This window comes from Drosophila arizonae, chromosome 3 (assembly GCF_054131065.1).
Source record: "Drosophila arizonae isolate 15081-1271.41 chromosome 3, UAZ_ARI_1.0, whole genome shotgun sequence".
Lineage (NCBI taxonomy): Eukaryota > Metazoa > Arthropoda > Insecta > Diptera > Drosophilidae > Drosophila > Drosophila arizonae.
Window position 1 is genome coordinate 22,207,558 of NC_142923.1, and position 19,429 is coordinate 22,226,986.

The 19,429-nt window shown below is 32.8% G+C and overlaps 1 protein-coding gene and 1 long non-coding RNA gene across 5 annotated transcripts in view; one reads left to right on the top strand and one right to left on the bottom strand.

Annotated features, from left to right (window-relative positions):
- tai (basic helix-loop-helix family member taiman) overlaps positions 1-19,429 on the top strand; it is a 123,091-nt gene that overhangs the window by 72,182 nt on the left and 31,480 nt on the right. The gene's annotated exons all lie outside the window — the stretch shown is intronic.
- On the bottom strand, positions 5,609-13,972 carry LOC149269902 (uncharacterized). Of its 2 annotated transcripts, none has more exons than XR_016268866.1 (4): positions 13,122-13,972; positions 12,677-12,799; positions 12,538-12,617; positions 5,609-11,580 (listed from the first exon to the last, which is right to left on the bottom strand). It is a non-coding gene; the product is annotated as an uncharacterized LOC149269902 (long non-coding RNA). The 2 variants fall into 2 exon arrangements; XR_016268865.1 differs by having other exon boundaries at positions 13,085-13,968.

Sequence of the window (19,429 nt, forward strand, 5' to 3'; positions counted from 1 at the left end):
TTTTGATTCACACACAGAGAAACAAACATTCGCTCGATTAGCTCACAGCTACTTAACCCTGAAATGAGCAAACAATCAAAAATAGAAGGAAAAAAAGAAACTCAAAGACAACAAACCAAAAAAATCTATTTTTAAATGGTTTGAAATCAAATTGAATGATTTTTTGTTTTGCTTTTTAGCTCAAAGAAAAAAAAAAAATAAAAAAGAAAAAATAAAAAACCAGTAAGACTGACAGTTCGACTAGGAAATACCCTGATCCCCGTGAGGACTTGATATTCCAGTATGGGCTATATCCTTTCGTAACAAGAGTAACTGTATCATTTAAAATTATGTATGTGCTAAATATGTCTCTTTCCGAGTGGGGCGTGGTTTCTAAAATCTGAAAACTACAAAATTATGTATTATTTTATAAATGTAAAATCTCTTACTCTGCTTAAAAACAAGGTCACATTATCGATTATTATCGATAAAAATAAAATTGGATGGATATCAAAATTTCCTAATCAGGAATGTGGGGCGTGCCTTTTCCTGCCTGCTGTGTACATACGTTTTCAGCAAACTAATATACCCTGATTTCACATTCGCAATGGCATGAGAGTCTAATAAAACAAAGCAGAGCTGAAAAAACTCATTACTCATACGCCGCGTTGCATTCGTCTGAGTTTCACTCCGAGTACAAGTTATTAGCAGCTGATGCGTCTTGCTGCACCAGCGCTCAACAAGTCTTTTCAATTGTCTTCCGCTCAACCATAAACGAAATGAGCAGACAAAAACTAGCTGATTGCCAAAAATAAATCATTGAAAATCAACTTGAATAAATCTCCACCCACTTCATGTGCCGTTTGATGGTCTGACTGTTTGCACAGACACACTCATCACATTCATATGTGAGTGAGCAGTCAAGTATTTCTCTCTCTCTCTCTCTCTCTTTCTGCCTCTATTTCGATAATTCATCTATGCGTTTGGCCTTTAACTAATGAACTGTATTTCTATTGTGGGTGAGACGCGTGCAGAAATATTTAATTTTTTATTTTTTATTTATATGTATGCATAGTTTTTTATTAAGCGAAATAACATTGCAAACATTGAAGGCATTGCTAATTTTAGACAATAAGTTGTCAAATATTGATGTTATTAGTCAGCAAAAGTGTTTCAAAAGCACAAAAATAAAACATTGAAATATTAGTGTATGTAAAATATAATATAACAAATATAAATATTTTTTGATAAAATGAAATTTTTTAAATATTTATAAATAATTTTTATATAAAAAAAAAGTATATACATGTATATATATTGAAGAAATTTTTTTTTTGTAATTTTAGTTTGTATTTTTCTTAAATTTTCTTATTTATTTAAAGACACTAAAAATTTTTATATATATATAAAAAAAAAAAAAAAAAATTATTTAAAATGATTTCAAATTTGTAATTAATCTTATTTTCTAGACATAGACACTTTATACTCTAATTAAACCAGCTAGCTGAAAGTATTCAATATTACGTTTTTATTTATTATCACTTTTTGTACATACCATTATTAATTACACCTAATATATTATTTATATATTACTTATATATTATTTATAGTTTATTAATAATATATTTCATTCTTACATTTTTATAAATAGATATATATCTATTTTTATTTAATTCTTTATTATTTCTAATTCATTATTTTACGCTCCATCAAAATGTTCTAAAAAGTAATGGTGTGTTATTTTTATTTTTTTACAAATGAAATTAAATTTATTTTAAATATTAATTTTAATTTCATACCAAATAATCTTTTTAAATATAATAAACTTTATATATAGTTCATATGCTTAAACTATAAAAATTTGATTAATGCTTGAACCAAACTAATATTTTTATTATCCTTTTCATTCTCTTTGCAGGTAAGCAAAACCAAACAAAACTTCTCAACCAGCCCATCCCATGCTCTCTGATATGTTTGTAAGTTTTTCGTCGTTTGACCTTGGGGTCAATTGTTTGTTGAACTTTTTGCTTTCTTTTTATTATTTTATCTTTTCTTGTCCATGCTACGAAACTTGCCACTCCGCAACTTGATGACAATACAAATCAGAGGCAAAACTCTTATAAATTGCCCATGTCAACACGTTTCATCTACAAGTCCGGTCATCCTACATGTCCTGCCATTTCTTATAACTTTCTCTCCGAATCTGCGACCAGTTCTTTTGGGTGCTACTTGATTCGAGTTTAATTTTGCTTATTGCCTTGTAATGAAAATTAATTGCGGTCCAGAAGCGACGACAATTGCCCACATTACTATTTGTGTTTTTTTATTTGTTTTTTTTTTTTTTTCGGTGTCTTTTTGGTCGGGCTTAGGGCTTTTTGGTGTCGGAGCTGGACAAGCGTTTAGAAATTATTTGCTGTAATATGTCCGCAGTAAGTCGACTTCGGGTCGCTGCCGGGACCGGAGGGTTCCCTCATTTTGGGGGTCAACCACGAAATCTGTGTGGGTGAAATACGTGAGGCATATTTACACAGCAGATTAATCTATTTTATTTGGCTTCTAATGCTTGGATAGGAGCATGTGGGCAGAGGCTCAACATTAACATTGAGTTTAATCGTATATGTCCGATGGGAAAATTCCATGAGCATCTAGACATCTATCTCTTTGCTATCATCTCTCTCAATATACGAAAGAATACATTGAGCATAATGATGTATGGTACCTAAATTGAATTTACTTATTTTGAGACTGTTTCTTTGTTCTTTTCTAACGAATAAATACTAACAAATAATTTTAGATTTAATTTATGTTTATGCCTAAAAAATGTTTTGCATTGAAATATTTCTATTAGTATCACAATCTATAAACTAATTAAAATTTTAAAATATTAATTGGAAGTCATAAGTTATTCTTCGACCCGTTTAAGGAGCTTTAAACTATAACGAGCTTAGCTGAAGTCTAAAGTATTATTAAGACTTTAATTATTATTAGGCTTTATTTATTTTTTTTGTTTTTTTTTTCCTAATGAAAATATTATAGTACTATAGACATTCAAAGTTCAAGTATTTTATATTGAATTACTTTGCGTTCTATCAATAGTCTTCTAAATTTAAACAAGCGTTAATTTAGTATTAAAATTGCACTTAATCCAATTACCTAGAAAAGTTAACAGTTACATAAGATAATCAATTAATTTAAATATATATTTCTTAATTGACAGCAAGATTCAATTGTTTTACATCCAAGTTACCTTCGCTCTTTAAGCATTTAATGGAAATCCAATTAATTTGGGAATTAATTAACAGAATACCTTTGGCTTTTATGGCTTCAAAATCTTTTTCCAAATTGCTTATTATATGTTAAAAAAAAAAGCTAGATAAGTTTTAACTGCATTTAATTACCTAATGCAATTCTATTTAAATTTAAGGCACTTTCATCAGCTTCGTTTCCCCTATTGCATCTGAACATTTTTTATGAAGCTATTTTCGCTCTCTTTCGGCTTCTCTCTTTCTCTCTCTATCGCTCTCGCTTATTTCGATGTTGTTTGCAGCAACAGCATTTTTATGGTCCATTTAGTCAGGGAGCTGAAATGCAATTCACTTGTATACCGAATAAAATAAACGGAGAAGGAAAGAAGAAGAAAAATGAAATTCTAGCATAAGGCATTTCCCGCTAACCGCAGACATTTTATGAGCCACAAAAATTTAATTACTCAGTGCGCTGACCACAAAAAAAAAAAAAAAAGACAGTCAATTAGACCAAACGGAGTCGCGCATTCCTTTAAGCACTTCAATCAAAACAATTTATCACTTGCATTTTTATATGGTATATATATCTATGTATATCTGAAGAGAATCAAGTTTATTTTGCATATTTCGTTCAAAGTCGTAAGACAGCTTTAAAGCCCTATAAACAAATACATTTCTCTTTATGTTTGCCGTAGATAAAATCAATGCGAATTTCCTTATTTCATTTGGTTTACTTATTTTTTACATTCGATATTTTTTATACCCACTCACGAAAGTGAAAGAGGTTTATTGGTTTTGTGCAATGCCTCTGCTGCAGTCCGTTCTTTTGCTTTTAAGCTAACTTTAAATTTGGAGCGTATAATTGTATATATGTATATATATTTTATATCCTTGTATCATAGAATCCATGATGTGGTCAAGAGTTGAAATATCAAATGAATTAGTATTATGCAGGCGATAACAACCATGCTCTTATTTAAAAATTCTGATGAGAAGTCGAATAATGGACTCTTATATACTCAGCCAATATATATTTGGAAATTAAATAAATTGATTCCATATGAAAATTTTTATTTTATTTTAAACTATTTTTCTTATATGTACTTTGCTTTTTGTTATATCTATAGCATATATTAATTTTTTTTTTTATAATTAAACAACTTTATTAAATGATTAAATTGAATAACTTTATAAATAAAAACTTAATTATTATTTAACTAAAAGAGATATAATAAAAATTTTTAGTTTTATTTCTTTATTTTTATTTGTTTTTTTTTTTTTTTTTTTTTTTAATTTGTACGTTTGATTTATTTTTTAAAGTTAACACTGCCTTCACTTTTAAAGGAGTATCTGTCGGTTATGCCCTCCCGTTTTTCTTCTTCTTCTTTTTTTTTTTTTTTTTTTTTTTTTTTGGCGTGCGCCTCAAATGCAAATATTTGCGAATGAGGCAGTTTTCGCTCGTATTTGCGGCCCAGTTTATTACTCATAGAGCAGACTTTTTTTCTCAATATATATTTTATTTGCAGGGTTCAGTGAACCTGTCAAAATATATGTAAGCATATACATATATATGTATATGCATGTGATGATGCATAAATATGAAAGTAAACACTAAACTTTAAAAAGAAAAACTTGTACAGTTTTGTTCGTTCAATATTTGTTTGCTCCAAGCGAAATTAGCACTTGGAATCTGTTTCAAAAATAGCTCAGACCTTTACTCGACTTCGACTTGTGTTGGCCTGTGCAATTTTTTTTTTCTGTTTTGTTTTTACTTTTATTTATTTTTGCCTTTTTTTTATAAGACCTCAGGCAGTTCTAAATACGACTTTATGCAATTTATACTGTATAAATTGTTTGTGCGCAAATATTTGCGCAGGCGATCAAAATTTGAATTGTATTAGACAAAACGAAATTACTTTTGAAATTTTTTAATAGAATAAGCTTTATGCTTAAAATTGATTATCTACAAAAAGAAAAATTTTTAATTTTCTTTGAGATAGGTATTGAAAAATTTATTTATTATAAACAAATCATTTTTCCTTGAGTTTTCCACGATTTATATTTACTTTCTTCGACTTATGCAAGCAAAATATCAAATATTAAAAAAAAATCTAGTATGTTTTCATTTAATTATTATTACTTTTTTTTGACATTTTTTCTTTTATATATATTTATTATTATTTATTTTCGATTATATTTTATTTTATTATTATAATTTTTTAAAGATAAATTTACAAGTATAAACCTGAATATTTAATACATTTCAAAAGAAAAGCTTAAACTCAATTTTTCAAGCATTTCATTTGAATTGCATTAAATTCTTCGTAATTATAAAATCAATTTAATGAATTTAGTTTTAACTTAAAAGTAAAAATTTTGCTTAATAAATAAATAATTATTTTTTCATATATTTTTTTAAATTTTCAAAAAATAAAATACTAAATTCAGTTTACACATAAATAAAGTAAATCTCTATGTTTCTTTTGTATATCTTCTAAGCTAAACAATTTTATTCTGATAATCGAATTTTCAACAACTTAATGAAATAATGTTTCCGCCAACTCAACAGACTCTTCAAAACATATTCATTTATTTTTTTGTCGCCCGCTTCGAAATGCCAAAGATGAAAGAAAATCATAATTTATTCATTATGTTAAAAAATTGAAAAACTTGTTTAACTTTTACTGTTTACCTTTAAGTTCAGCACAAATTGCGAACTGCCGTTACTGCAAAACTTAGCATGGCGGCAAATTGGTTTTGTTTACTTTTGCCACATTATGATAACTGTACCTGCATATTTTCCATTCGTTAGCAGGGTGGACGGACTAGTGGGCGGGACGGGAATTAATGTTGACAAATTTGCATGCATGCTACGAATGTGCGCGATTATGTACGATTGTTTTGTTGTTGTTGTTGTTGTTTACATTGTTGCCCGGGAACTCGACAGTCGGTCATACTGATGAGAATGCCTATACGTATAGTCGTGCTATTATTACTTTTATTGTTTTGCCCGTACTTGTTTACGGCTCCCATTCGTCGGCTAGTTCCCAGAGAAATAAACGGCAAATATGCTTGACACTACTCTGTGAGTGTGTGTGTGTGTTTCTTCCGCTCCCTCACCTTAGCCATGTCAAGGCTTCGCACGCCCCAGTCTTGCTTGTCGCTAGCTACTCCAGTTTATTATTTGGCCAAACTGTTACTTGATGGCAGCGATAAGTTTAACATGTAGTTAAGTCGTTCGTTTCGTTGCCAATTTGCATAATGTTTTAGGGCGTTTGGCGTTTGGCGTTTGGTGTTAGGCGTCAGGCGTTAAGACCTTGCGTTGCCGGTTGGAAATTTTACACCGCATTCACTCAATTTTATGCGCTGTCAAGCGATTTTCTCTGGCTTCTGTTTGAGCTTTCGGCAGTCGCTTTGCGTTTAGATTGATGAGCATCGGTACAATTTGTGGTTTGACTCGTTAAGCTTCGTTAAGTTGTTGATTTACATATGAGTTTCGCATTGTTTTGTCGTGTTTATGCTATTAAGCTAGCAAACGGTACTGCTTTGTGTTTGTTTTTTATGCTTTCGTTAAGTTTTGCTGACAGAAATCTTATATATGAATGGGGCAATAATTCAATTGTAGCATTGACTCTATCAGTAATGTCCATTTTCTAGTCTTCAAAATTTGCTTCGTTAAGTTATTAGCCAACTTTTTAAATTCAGATTTGAACATTTGCAGCAATTTAAAGTATTCAGGATATTTCGTTGAGTTTCGTCAAGCTTCGTTGACATGCATTTTATGTATTAACTTGTACAATATACGATTGCAATATGTGGCCTATTAGTAATATCTTTTTAAATACATTGTTTTCGTTATGTTTCGTTAAGTTATTAAATATATAACACGCATACTATTGTATTTAAATCAGATATGAACATTTGCAGCAATTTGAAGATTTAATGACATGTTAAGTTTCGTCAAGTTTCATTCGGCTTCGTTAAATTTATTTTGGGGCAATTTAAAGGCTTCATAAAGTCTCGTTAAGTTTCATTGGGTTTTGTTTGCCTTCGACAAAGTTAATTTGGTACAGTTTAAAATTTGCATTATGGGTCATTAAGTTACATCTAGTTTCGCTGAGTTTCGTCAACTTTAATTCTATACCCTATTCATGATCTCTAGCAATTGTGCACTCGATTGACTTTAGAATCTGCATGCACGTATGTGTGTGTATATAATCTCTATGTATTTGTGTCTTTGTGCTGTTTGACAGTTGCTTCATTGAGTTTGCTACCCTTGCTGATATTTATAAAGTTCTCCAACACTGAGCCCATCAATCTCAAAAGACTTGAAACCGTCTCACCCCAGTTGAAAAGTTTTTGCTCGCACAGCCCTGATTCAAAATGAAAAACTTCATCTGGCTGGCAGTTAAAGTGAATGTGAACTGCAACGGCAACGGCAACGGCAACTGCAACGGCAACTGCAACTGCAACGGCAACTGCTTTTAATCTGCGTCAGTTTTAACATATTTTTGCATTTACGTCACATGAAATTACGCTATGCGTGACATGCTTTTATGTCGATGCGTGTGTTAGTGTATGTGTCTGTGTCAATGTGTGTGTGCGTGAACATAACCTCACCTAACCCAACGGTAGGAGATGCAAACTTCAACTTCAAAACAACAGAGGCAAAAGCAACAACAATACAAACATCATCAACAACAGCAGCAACAGCAACAGCGTTGACATATTTCCGCAATATGGCTGCAGGGCGAAGCAGCAGCACAAAGAAACGAGTGGACAAGTTTAAGCAAGACAAGCGAGAACAGCAGCAGCAACAGCAGCAGCAGCAGCAGAGAAAGCTAGAGAGTGACAGAGAGAGAGTGAGTGAGAGAGCGCATGCATGCACTCTGTTGCACAATTAAGAATTTGTTATGCAAGTCTTTTACTCTTTTTTTTAGAGTGTGTGCTGCAGTTGCAGCTGCCCTGCGGCAATGTTGCTCCGGTGCATTATGCGTTCACTGCCGTTACATTGGGGTAGGACCACAAAACAAACATTTGCAGTGCCAGAGAGAGTGAGCGAGCGAGAGCGACATTGTGCAAAGCAGAGCGAAAGCTTTTGTCGTTTCACTGCGCTACCCCAAATCAAGCATGATTGACCAGCTCTAAGCGTAATTAATGCAGTGCCTGTCAAAAAAAAAAAAAACTGTTGTTGCTTGCACTTCTTTTGCTTTGCTCACTCTCTTCGCCCATATAATGCACTCTCCCATTGCCATGGCTAAAGCGTGTGCAAAGAATACGAAAATCCATCAGCGGCGTATTTAACGAAGCATAAAATTGCGTCATTTACTGCGCGTTTAATTTCAAGTTGCGGTGCGTTGCAAAAGAACGAAACCTAGCCGCAGACAAAAACGGAATTGTTTTCGTTTTTTCTTTCTTAATAAGCGAAACTCTGTGCAAGAATGCGCTCAAAAATAACTGAGCTTCACTAAAGCTGAGCTTTTGCTACGCTCACCGCGAGTGCTGAGCACAGGCAGAACAGAAGAGGAAGAAGAAACTGAAAAAAAGCACTCAAAATATTTATGATGGCGGCATGACTTTTGTGTGTAATGAGCAGCTATGACAAGGGGTTAGGTGTGAGGCTGCACGAGTGCAAGGGAGAGGGAACGATACGAGTCGCGTGGGTGCTCAGTCGTAAATTTTGAGCGCAAATGCGATTAACAGCGTTCGAGCAAATTACACAGCTATTTACCGTAATGCGTTCAAATTCTGGATCTGATTTTACTGTGTTTATGTTTTTCCATTTCGATATGAAAGCGCTCGGCTGGGAAATATGTACATGGAAATAATTATTAAAAGTGATTTATGTATGTAAATATGCAGTTCAAATTCTTGGTGTTCTTAATGAGAGAACTGGGAAATTACAGGCAAATTTTAAAGTGGAAATTATGGGTAAAGTTGTTATTATTTTATTTTATTTTATTTATAATGTTTGTCTGTCTATTCGCAGAGCCCATAAAGCGAACATATGAACTAGAGGACTTATATAGTAAACTTAGAGCAAATAATTATTAATTATTTCCGAATTAATATTATAGTATAATTTTTGATAAGACGACAGGATAATTTTTATTAAAGCTCACAGATTTATCGCATAGACTCAAATTAGTACGATCTCTCTCACACTCTCTCCGTTTTTCTGTTAATGAAGTTAAGCCCTATTAAATTATGTAATGATAGTCCACTTAATATATTTATGTATGTATTTACTACTAGGCATTTTCGCAGCTTACTTCAACCATTAATCATTCGCATCGCCTTCTTCTTTTGTTGCTGTTGTATTTGTATTTATCCCAGCAATTCCTATATTCCTTCCATTGTCATCGCCTGGTGATCGACAGGCTTTAAGAGCGAGCCGTAGACAAAAGCTAACTGAGACAAAGGGCGGCTGCAGCTGAATGCCGACAACAGCTAACAACAACAATAAAAACTACAACAACAACAGCGATAATCTTCACAGAGCACCGTAATACTTGTAGAGACCTACAAACCCACAACAATATACGAATCTATATACAAACATATATATATGTCTGTGTTATAGTGTGTGTGTGTGTGTGTGTGTAGAACACATTGAGAACTTGCCGCTGTTTTGCCAAATCAAGTTTGAAAATGCCGGAGCCCGTTTTAAAGCTGCTTTCCGTCTCGTTGCCTCGTCTCCTGCTCCCGCTTCTGCCTCCCTCTCGTCTCCCTCTCGTCTGCTGCCGCTAACAGCCTTCGCCCTTTTTTTTTTTGGACCCAGCTACAGGGCGTTGGTTGTTGCCGCCTCTGCCGCTGCCTCTGCCACTGCCGCTGCTGCTTCCTTTGCCTCTGCAACCTACTCTGAGCTCTGGGCTTTAGCTTTTGTGCTGCATAAAATCTCAGCCATCGTGTTTGTTGGTTTATTTGTACTCGAACCCCGGACCCGGCTCGGCCCTCAGCTAACCCGCTCAGCCGGTACCCTCTGTCAATCCGTTCATCCGTTTGGTGCAGCGCTCTGTAATTAATTTGGCAGCTCCACACAGCGTATACCGGAGAGCTGAGCAAAGAGAATATTTAAAAGCGGCATAATATCGAATTACCATTGACAGACGTGTCGACGAGCAGGCCAAAGGCTCCACTGCAAACAGGGTGTTCCATTTAGCCAGACAGGTGAGCTATAGCTCAGGTAATGCATGGTAAAATATTTATAGGCAATCATGCATTAATGCGGACTAAATTACGTTCGAACAGGGTGTTCCGTTGCCTTAAATGTGTCTTTGACTTGGGACAGAAATTCTATTTAAAAGATAAGTAATTAAAAGTAATATTCAAATACAATAGTGCAAAGGCACAGTGTGCTGTAGCAGCGAATTCAATCATTCAATATCAGTCAATCTTGACTGATGAAAGCCTACTTTTGCAAATTACTTCAATCTACTCTTTGATTCTATAGACTTTGGAGCAAACTTAACTTTAATAGGGTGTTTAACTGAAAGTAGTGCAAAACTTTTACAAGCCACAAGTTTTTCCTGCCAATCATTATCAATCAACAGACATTGCCATCATTAATTTAAATTTAGTTTCATCCATCAGTCATTATCAATCAGCCATCAAATTTAACAGACTTGGGATGCTTTTATATATTTATTACTAATTTATCAAATGACCCAATAACAGATTAAATCGAATTAGTTGAGCAAAATTTTGGTTTTATCTATCCATCAATCATTATCAATGAATCACCCATCTTTATAAATTCAGCCATAAGCCAAGGCTGACAATTCTAACAAATTTCGCCTATTAAGCCGAAAATTGCTTACACGATCTCTAGCATAGATAAGACCGACTATAACAATCATAATTCAATTAATTAGAGCTCACATTGTATTGTCATGTTGTTTAAGTTCAGATGGTCAACCCTTTTAGTTTATGCCATCGACTGACCCTTCGTTAAGTTTGCATTCTGCGTTGGCTTGCTCAACTTAATTAAGTTGCCAACGCCCCTCGCACCCGCACTCGCACCCCCATCCGTACGTTGTTTGTGCCCCTGTTGCTGCTACAGTAGCGGCTCAGCTTACAAACACAAAACAAGCAATGGGCGAAAAAGTCCATTTAATTAAATTTGCATGAGGAATAAACAAACACAAAACACGACAAAAAATACATCATCAGCGGCGACAGCAATTGGATAGAGCGACAAGAACTATATGTGAAGAGAGGGGCCAACTGATACTATGGTAGAAGAGGAGGCTGGGCCAACCGGGGCAGCTGAGCAAGTTGTGCATGAGGAAATGCTCAGCTCCGTTTGAGACTGTTTGTTGCAAGCTCGCAGCTCAAAGCGAAGAACTTGTTGCTGCTGAAAGATTTTATAATATAGATAATATTATATAGGTAATATGTAGATCAATCGGTATTGAGTTATACTTTTGTTTAGTGAAAGTAGTATAAGTTATTGCCTTAATCAATCATTTTTCAAGCAGGCCTTGGCATAAGTATAAATAAGAGAGACTTAAGGTTTCCTACCACCTCTACAGTTTGAATATATGAGTTCGGTAATTCACATATAATCTTCGTCTGTAATTAGTATACATCGGGGCTTTATCTATATATAAGTTAAGACTATCGACTTTCTAAGGAGGCTTGAGAGTCCACTCAGACATTCAAGGGAAGAACCCAACACGTAGAACTGATATGGCTCAGTTCATATTCGGACGAGAAAAGTTTAGACCTACTGTTACTAAATTATATACAATATATTACTTGATTGAACACAAAGGTTTTTATATTCACAAAAACCCAACTCAGCATGCCTAGTCACTAGAACTCTAGTGTGAGAGCGCTTGTATATATGATAATAATGATCTCATAAGTTTAGCCATATTTTCTACACACTAAAATCTCTATCTCCTCCATAGATATGTCTATATCACTAATAAGGCTGTATTTTATAAATTTTCCTAAGGGGTAGCAAAACCTTAAATATTTTTAAATAAAATTAAAAAAAAAATAGTAAAAGAAACATTGTAGTCTGAAATTCTTTTTAATTATTATCAATTGTAATCCATCTGTGGACAAAAATCTGTCTGATATATTTTAAAGGCAATTTTTAGTCTATTGGTTGTATTTCTATAGCTCTAAAATAATAATAACAAATAGTCCCTGCTGCTACCTTATTTGTTTCCTTGGGTATTTGCTTGTACCTTATAATCTAAAATTTACTGCCTTTTATATTCTTGAGTGCTTGGCTTATCACTGAAGAAAAATGTATTGGTTAAATTTTGTGTTAAATAATTTGAAACTATTTCCTACTTACCATAAAATTTGATATATATGTTTTATTGATGTTCTCAAAATACTTAGTAAGCAAATGCTGCTTGAGGGCGGCTCTGCAACCTTTAAGTATGTACTCAAATTGAAGGCAATGTGTCAAAAATAATGATAAAGTGATTTACCTGAACGATAACGACGCGTCGTCGGCCACATGTTGCGAGAGTTGTGAGGAAAATTTAGGAGGCATTGCCCCTTGTGACTACCGTTTATTGCGGTCGTTGGCTCATGATCTAGCTGAAGAACACCTTTCGTATAAATCGAATCAAAATATGAGATCTTTGATCAGAATCTTTAACAATAAAGAAATGGTTAATAAATATAATGTTTAATGAATAAAATTATTTATATACTATATATATTATATATAAATATAAATAACAAAAGCTTTGATATTCCGTATATTTTCGGATCTTTTATTTCCGTCTGCAATAATCAGACTTTTCTTTTGATTATCTTCATAAGCAACACTGACAAAGAAATTTCCATTTACACACTATAAAATACGATTTTAAAAAAAATATATATATTACTAGCTTATGGATTTAATCGTTAGATTGTGTAAAGCACCTGCTGTACAAGTCAAACAGCTGTCGGAAACTGAACGAAAAACGAGTACAAGAATCGCTATTGTGAAAAAAAAATCGGATAAATCAAATAGTTTATACAAGCTCAACTGATAATGGGGGGAAATTCCCGCATTACCCCGAGCTCATATCGGTCAATAAGCTAACACACATACAGGCGCAGAGAGCCAGCAGGCGAACAGGAAGCCACATGAGCGGAAAATTGGAAAAAAACTCTAGAAAAATACAACAGCAGAGCAAGAGAAAGGGGAGAGAGAGAGAGAGAGAAAATATATAAAAATTGTGACTGGGAAATGTAAAGTGAAAAGCATACAAAATGCTGGGCAATTGCGTTTGGCTAGCAGCCGGTTAGGGCGGATTCGGTGGGGATGTAAAGTGAAATGTTAGACAAAGTGGCAGCCATACACACACGCACACACACATACACTCCCACACACACTTGTAGCGGCGCACATGCAAAGCGCTTGTTGTAAACTTATACTTGAAGCAAAAAAAAAAAAAAAAAAAAAAAGAAAAGAAGAGGATGGCAGGCAACAGTATAGCACACATGAAGACGCACAATTACATCTGTATGCGTGTGTGTGTGTGTGGGCTTAAAAGGATATATGCGAGGACCAAGTGTAAAGTGGGGTACAACAATTGCAAACGCCGTGGCAACAGCACAAAATAAAACAGAAAATACTCTGCAAAACTGTCACAATGTGCAGTCGTGTGTGTAAACAATTGTAATCCGGTAGAAAAATCACAGACAGAGCAGAGGGAACCCTAAACCGAACCGAACTGAACCTAACCTAACAAAATGGAGAATAGGCACAGTGAAATGCGAAAAGGACTAGAATGAACGCCCACAGTAGACATGGTTAAGGATTTAGTTGGAAAGGCAATATAAATATGGAAATATGTGAAGCACTAAGCAGCTGAAGGATATTATATCTTAATGCTTGAGTAATAATAAATAAAAAAACATTAATTTTGAAAAATTAATATAAATGTAAAAAAAAAAAAAATGTATATATAAAGCTCTACATAATAGAAAAGTGTTTTAGGAACTAGATCACCAATAACTTACATTCACAAATCTACATAAGGAATCTTATATGTGCATATAATATTTTCCATATATTACATCAAATATATTTTACTCTGCATTCATTTGAAACTGATCAAAAATATTTATTAAAATAGAAGCATAATTTAAATTTAAATTTAATTTATTTGTTTGGATTCTTTGTTGAAACTGCAGCATAAATTTTATAAATTTCCTTGAGTATGGTTTAATTAAACATGACATCAAAAATAAACTACTCAAGCTTTTAATGTAGAATTAGTTGCGCGTCGGCTTCATCAAGAGCTTTATATACTCTGTCACAAAGTTAAAAGAGTATATTACTTAATCAGCTTACTGTCATTCTTTTTCCGTCTGTATAAAAGTAAAACCTCTCTTTTGGCTATCGAAGTGAGAAACTAGAATTTTTAGACAGATACCCTTAACCTATAAATTATTTGTTTAACTAGAGTTGTAGAATAAGCCCACTTTGGATGTGGCAAATAATTGAAATAATATAGCATTAACGCAAATTAAAGGCAAAAATAAATACTGGAATAGTAATCGCCCATTTATAGATTATTAGTTATTATCCCATTAGGGGCTTATTAATAATTGAGTAAACTTAATTGTTCTTTGACCATGAGCGAGTATTATGCAGTTGATCGCACACGACAGCAACTATCTAACTTATTCTGAATAAACTTGATTCATGATTAAGACAGATTCATAGCCTACGGCTATGCAGTCTAGTCTGGTAATAAAAAAATGTAAATTAAGATAATTTATTGTTTTTTTAAGTATTTAAATTAAATGTATTTATGTGAAACTATAAAAAATTGATCATAAGCTTAGTGAAGTCAATTATGAAAGCTAGACTAGGCCGTCAAAATTTGAATTTATTTATGAAGTAGTGCAATAAAATTGGTGCCGCTCTATGCGATTCTCAAAGCTGCAAGTCTAAAGAAAATCAAGAAAGAATTAAGCATAGAAGCGAGTTTTAAATATATACGAAGTTAATAGGAAATATAAAGCGGAATATTTGCATATTTCATGGTTGTCTATATATATATTATATAAACATAATTTGTGTGTCAGCTGACAAGCTGACTGTACTTAAAATGATTATAAAATAAATGAGATTGCCTCCAAAAACCCTGAATATGAACAGCTGTGCACTTTCAGCGCTTTCATCTTGAATACACAACTGCATTTATCTTATTCATAACCTTTTCTTTATCTCTTTCTCTTTGCAGGTGAGTAAGACAATAAAAGTTTCCATTGAAAATGTTCAAAAGGCACGCAATGAAATCACATGGAAAATATAATCTGTGAAATATCAAAAATCATAATAATGAATAAATAAATAAATAAGAAAACAACAGAATACGAAATAAATTTGCACATTTAACTCAGTCATCGTCACCTTTATGGCTTGTAAACAAAATGCGAAGTGCACTGAAACAACAACAAGTGAAGCAAACTCAACAACAACAACAACAACAACAACAACGACAACGACAGCAACAAAATTATTCTGAAGGTTAGCTTATAAATTTCATTTACTCATAAATAAAATTTTTGCAGTGCGTTTTCATTGAAACACAGCCAAAAGACTGTGAACAAAATAAGTATTTTTTTAATTAAATTTAATTGTTTAAATTATTGAGCAATACAAAAAATGCAAATTTGAAATTATTTTTTTTTGCCAAAATTGGGGTTAAAAAAATCAAATAAAAAATAAAATTTATTTGTATTTATAAATATATAATAATAAATTCATATAAATTCACACGTTCTAAGTGCTCCCACTCACAAGCCACGCCTCCACACACACACACAGACACGCCCACGAGCCACTTGGCAACAACAATTGCCATTTGTGTTTGATAAGCTAGAAAACAAAAACAAAAATCAACTTCCCCGCTCGCATAGCCTTAGCCCAGTTACGAAACTAGCGAGTCGGTTGTATTCGGTGTGACCGTATTCTATGCACACACAAAACAGCTGTTCCCCACTTGAGTCTAACCTTAGCCAAAGCAACAGCAAACACAGCAACAACAACAACGGCAAGAGAGTGCCGCAAAATGCTAAATCGACTCTGACCCACTGACATTATTTCGCTATATAGCAGCTATAGACGATGACGACGACTGCAGCTACTTAGACAGCAACAACAACAACTACAACAACAACAACAACTACAACAACAACAACAACAACGACAACGACAGCTAAGCAAAGTGCAATTTGTCAGCAGGTGGATTTCTGGGGCCGGTTATACAATGTCACACAATAAATACATGTAAAATATACATATAGCATATATGTATGTATATGAATTTATAGCGAGAGAGGTCTAGAGAAAAGCAGCTGGCGAGCCGCGTAGAGACTGAGCGCTTCATTCAAATGCCGGAAAGAGAACGACCCTGTTCGTCTATTACATTTATTTAAATTAGCTGTTAGTAACTACAGATCGCGTGCATACCCTATAAATTATATAGATATTGGGTTAGGGTAACTATGAGAAGCTCTAGAGATTCTGAAATTATAGCTATAGAAATAGCTAATGCTTTAGAAGATTAATAATATATATGAATAAATAAAAAATAATAATAATAACAAAAAACTTGTGACATTCAATCGAGGTATTATAAATAGCTAAATTTATTTTATGTTTATATTTTAAAATTTTTTCTTTCTTACATTAGATAATATACGTCCATGAAACATTTTGATGATCTAGCATATTTAACATATATTCCAGTTTACATGTGGTAATATACGGGCAGTTTTAAGTTAACATTGAATTATATTAAATATTATTCAATAAAACTATAATTAACATTGTGGTTCATATATAAACACATAAAATAATTTTTTAATTTAATAATCTAAAAAAAATGAATTTTAAATGCTATCTGATATCTGATCCTATGCATGTTACTTAATATATTCACTGTTATCAACATTAACCACATTCTGCACTTATATGTCGCTTGAACACAATAATATATGATTCAGTACATTAAGTGCACAATTCACAATCTGTAATTTTTAAATAAAGATGCTATATATCATATAGTATATTATATTTTTTACATACAACAGTTAATGACTACTTAAATTGGGTGTTTAGCAGCTGAATAGTTAAGATCTCGTTATTAAACAAATACAGTCTCGATAAATCGTACCCCGCTAAATCAAAAATCGCGATAAAAAAAATCGTTCTCAATAATTTTCGTTAACTTGAATTTCTGTGTAGTTAAAAAACAGCAAAAAAAAAAAAACTGATCCTTTGCCATTTCGAATTATAAGTATTCTACTGTATTTAAAAAACGATTGTATAATTGAAATTGAAATAAAATTGCTTTTATATCATTATCTATTGCAATTTAAAAGGTATCAAATTATTTAAGCTTCATATAATTGAGCTTTTTAATTGAAATAAGTTTTGTAAATTAAAAACTGAAAAACTTTTCCATCCTTTCAGTTCTGCCAGCATTCTGTCTGCCATTTTTTCATACATTTGTTAATTTATTTCATATATCGGCTTTTTTGTATTTTATTTTACTAAATTTTTTTTCTTTTTGCGATAAATGAAAAGTGAAAACTGTCAACGCATGGCTCGGCAATTAGTTTGTGAAAGCGAAGCAAAAGCATTTGCTGTACACCCTCTCTCGCACTCGCTCTCTCTCTCTCCCTCACCCTCACTTAGCCTTATTTTCATTGGTTTCTGTCTATCTCGCTCGCACTCTCTGTTGAATTGGAACAATAAAAACCACAATAAGTGCAAAATTATGTGAAGCATATATCAATGTCAATTAATTGCAACGGATTCATGTTAAATCAGAAATACTATAAAAAAAAAAAAGATATTTTGTTTGTTGAGCTCATAAAAACGGAATTAATTTATAAATCCGCAAAAGACGATTTTAAATAAGACAAATTGCATTCTGCATAAAAAAAAGAAATATGTTATAGAAGCCATTTTCTACAGATTTTTTTTTTTTTTTTTTTTTTTTAATAATAACCAACGAAGCTTAACAATAAAATTTAATCAATAGATAATCTTTTTTAAATTATCTTATATATTTCGAATAAAGCAAAATAATAATATTTAGCTAAAAATAAAAAAAAATTAACAAATAAATACTATAAATAAAATAAAGAAAATAAAAAATAAGTAAATGCTTTAAGTATTTATATTAATAATCACTTCCACTAAAAAAAAATTAATTCTAAAAATTACTTATTTATGTTTCACATAAAATTAAAAAGATTTAACCCAAAATTTTGTTCATCTATTTTTTATAATAAATCAAATAAAATATATATATATTTACATTTATAAAAAATTAAAAGAAAAATTAACTAATATTACATTTGCTCACTAGACTTACTTAATTTATGCTTGCCAATTCGCACTGCGTTTGTTTGAATATATATCATACAAAATTAAATAGAAAAAAAATAATGCCAAAAAACAGTCAACGCAAAGTAAACAAATAAACACTCGGAACCCTCAATCAGGTGACACGTCACATACAAATACTTTATGCTGTGTTGCAAAAATACAATTATTAACAACAACAATAAGAAAAAAATATATATATATATTTATATATATAATAAGTTAGCAACAACAATAAAAACAGCAACAAGGCGGCAATCGAAATACACTTGAACGTGAGTGAAACAAAATTCATGACCCACTTTATAAAACGCTTTTTCTTTCATCCATGACCCACATTATTATTTGTAGCGATGATTGAGCGAGAGCGACTGAGAGAGAGAGAGAGAGAGAGGGATAGCGAGAGCGCGTACTGAGCGTCGTTGAAGCATATGTTTTATATACAGACAATTAGTTGCTAAACTGCAAGCTTACAACAACAGCTGAGCAAATGAGCTGAGCCAGACGCTGCAGTGGGCGCCGCAGGGTGCTTGCGGCGAGGCGGGGCGACGATGGGGGCAGGAGCGGCCTAGGTAGGCGCGCACGCTGCTCAGAGGCTGCCCAAACATAGTCGAATGAAAGAGAGGGAGAGAGAGAGAGAGAGAGGGAGATGCAGACAGGGCGCGAGCGAACTGAGCTTAGTTAGCACAACTTTTTTAGTTAGGGGCCAGACAAGTGCCAAGCCACATGAGTGTGCGTGTGGGTGTGTGTGTGTGTGTGTGAATGTCAGTCAGCCGATTGAAGAGACAGAGCGCAAAAAATTAAAACCCACATACTCAAAAAAAAAAAAAAA